The sequence below is a fragment of the Arachis duranensis genome, chromosome 2, assembly GCF_000817695.3.
Source record: "Arachis duranensis cultivar V14167 chromosome 2, aradu.V14167.gnm2.J7QH, whole genome shotgun sequence".
Taxonomy (NCBI): Eukaryota; Viridiplantae; Streptophyta; class Magnoliopsida; order Fabales; family Fabaceae; genus Arachis; species Arachis duranensis.
This window is the reverse complement of record NC_029773.3, coordinates 1,943,664-1,947,308: the sequence shown is the minus strand read 5'-3', so window position 1 is coordinate 1,947,308 and position 3,645 is coordinate 1,943,664.

The window sequence follows — 3,645 nt, the reverse complement described above, 5'->3', positions numbered from 1 at the left end:
TTAAAACAAAATTTTAAAATAAAATAAAAGATAAATTTTTAATAGATTATATAATTTTATATATTAAAAAAAGATTTTTTTAAATTCATTTCAAATATAATAACTAATAATTTTAATTCTATGAAATACTTTTGAATAAATCTAAAAATATTAAAATCTTAAAATATATTGTTAAATGTGAACCTTTCAAATATCAATTTACTCAACCCCTCTGGCTCCTTCCACTTTGCCATGTGTGTATCTGAAAACATATGGAATATACTAAACATATGTACTTTTTTTTTAACCAAAAAGAAGAATATTTGAATTTATAATTTTTTAAATAAATATAAAAAAATAATATTATTTGAGTTATAACTCATTAACATTAAACATGTGTACGTTTAAGAACTTAGGATAAGTGAATGAGACCAAAATAGGTTCATTAATTACCTTTCATTAAGGTGCGTCAATATTGCGTTTTTTTTCTCGGATTTAAAGTTTTTTTTAAATAAAATATCATTATTTTAAAAATTATTTATTAAATTATTATTCTTTTCAAAGTATATTATTCAATTATCATCTTTCCAATTTTGTTGAAGTTTGGGTTGTTTCAATGTGATATAAAATTCATAAATTTGATTTTTAGATTTGTCATTTCAATTTTTAAAAAAATCTAAATATATAAATCTGATCAAATTTATCATTTTTGTTTTTAAAATTTTTTAAATGTACTAATTAGATTTTTCAATTTACTTTACGATGTGATAAAAAAAATTACATTTATATAAATTAGACTCTCTAATTTATATATTCCAAAATTTAAAATTAAAAAATTATATCTATATAAATTAGACTCACTAATTTATATATTTCAAAAATTTAAAGTTGCACATTGGGAATTCAGACCCTCATATTTGCATTGAAATTTTTTTAACTTAAAAAACTGAGAATTCGATTTGCTAGTGACAAATTAAAAAAAAAAGATTGATTTCCCTATCAAAAGAAAATGCATGCTTATTTTATTCATGATAATACATAACACACACTACAAAAAAAAAATATTGAGTATTCTTAAATTTATCAGTAAAAATACAAAAATAATCTATCAGTAATATTATTATTGAATTTTTCATCAAATTAAATCTAACGATATAAATTTTACTGGTAAATATTTAGCAGCAAATTTTACTGTTTATCAATAACTTGCGGCGGATTTAGAGGCAGATTTCGATGATTCAAGGGACAAAAATCTTATGAATGTTATCATAAAAAAAATTGACTATAATATTGGTGTTATAAGTTGAGTCTTCGCGCCACTGTGCTATCGGAATAATTCGACAAAAAATATATTTTTTTAATAACTTGGGTGATCATTACCGTCGATAAATTCAATGGTAGCACCAATTTTTTTATTTTTCTTCCAAACTATAATGAATCCCGATAGTTAATAATTGATTATCGACTTTTAATTAGAGAATAATTAGTATTTTATCTGAAAATAGTGATTTATATAATATATAAAAGATCAAATATACAGGATCTAAAAACGAAATGAAAGTTTGATAAAGAAATATATAGGATAGAACTATATTAATATTAATCTTATTCAGATTCATCATTTTCTTCCTCTAATTTATCATCCTCCTCTTCCAAAATAATTTTCTGATCATCGAGCCCATCTTCTTCTTCTTTATCTGCATCAACCTCATCTTCTATTCTTGAAGATCATCGTCGTCTAGTGGTTATGTGTCATCGTCTACCTTAAGATTAATGATATTATTATCTATAACAGCAGCCGACTTAAAGATAATCAAATCACTAGTATCAACCACTTTTTTTAAAAGAGTTGAGTCATCAATTTGAAAAAATTTTTGACCTTCTATTCCATCAGACTTGATGTGATTTTTTTGCTTAGTTTTAACCACAATCACCCAACTAGATTTATATAACTTCGGATAAAATAAATAATATACTTGTGATACATTTTGAGGTAGAATATAAAAAGATTATAATGCTTATATTTTTCAGTTATATTTACTTTAAAAATATTGTAGTCCTTGTAATTAACTAACAATATTTAAAAATGTATTAACGAAAAATAAAATATTAGACTATTAGACTAAAAATATTAAATTATTGCCTTAAAGAGTTAATAAATACAAATTAAAATTGCGCCCTTCAAACTTTTCTCTTAACATTTTATACAAAAATATAATTATTTACTATTTTACATATTATTTCTTATTTTCACATCAAATGTAAGCGAATTTGAAAATATATATTTCCTACCCTAAATTTACAGTCACGATAAGCAAAAATGAAAAAAAAAAAAAATATTTCAATGCATATTTTTGCTAACACTACCAGCGAATTTGGGACAAAATAAACATGTCAGTTACTACACAAATTCAATTGTTTTCAACAACTTTAAACCAATTAGGTAATATCTCAATTTCGATCGAAAGAAAATATAAAAAATAAAAAATAATAATAAAAAATTTTAAATTTTATATTTTAGTTCAAATTTTAAAAAATTTATGATTTTACAAATTTATAAATTAAAAATAGAATAATCAACAATTTTTTAAAATTCATTAAAAGCATCTTTTAATTTATTAGCATCTAAAAAATTATTATAAAATTTTTTATGTTTAAAAAAAATCATATAAAGTACAGCCTTTAACACAAACTGGCGACCGATTTACTCAGAGACTGATTTAACGATTGATACTTTTTGGTGAGAGTTTGGTGGCCTTGTTAACAAATTGGTCGCTAAATCAGTCGTTATTCTGGTAATTTCTTATGGTGTCTATACTTAATTTCATAATTTATATGATAATTTTGTTGATATAATATTTTAATTATTTTTTAAATTATATATTATATAAATTTAGATTGAAATTTTTATTTTATTTTATTGCGAATAATATCTGTTATTTTTAATTTTAAAAAATTTATGTTATAATTGATATGTTACCTTAAAAAGTTATACATAGTTTTTTTAAAAGTAAAAGATTTTCGGTTATTTAACTGCTAATGAATTAAATAATAATTTTTAATAAATTTAAAAAAATTGTTAATTATTTTGTTTTAAATTTATAAAAATACATATTTTTTAAAATATAAATTAAAACACAAAATTTAAATTTTTTATTATTTTATTTTTTAATATTTTATTTGAATATAAATTGATGGTTTCAGTGGCTAAGAGAAGGGGGGGTTGAATCTTAGCCCCTTTTTTCGGTGCTAACACTTGCTGACCTTCAGAAGAGACTTTTCTGTTTTTGCTCGTCACTGGACACGAGCAACTTTGTTTTGTCTCGTCCCTTGCCACGAGACTTTTTGTTTTGTCTCGTCACTTGGCACGAGATAATTCTGGCTTTTGCTCCTGTGTAGTAGAAAACAGAAATGGAGTAGAAAGAAGAGAAGAAGATTGCACCCAGATATATCCTGGTTCGGCTGCTAAGTGCAGTGCAGCCTACATCCAGTCTCCATCACAAACATGATGGAATTTCACTATAATCAATCTGATTACAACTTGTAAAGTGCTAACCCAACTTACAAGGGGATTCTCACAGAATCATGATACACAACATAGATGAACAAAGGACCTCTAAGACATCTATGGCTTTTTCTTTTAATTTTGCACTCTCTGCCTTTTTT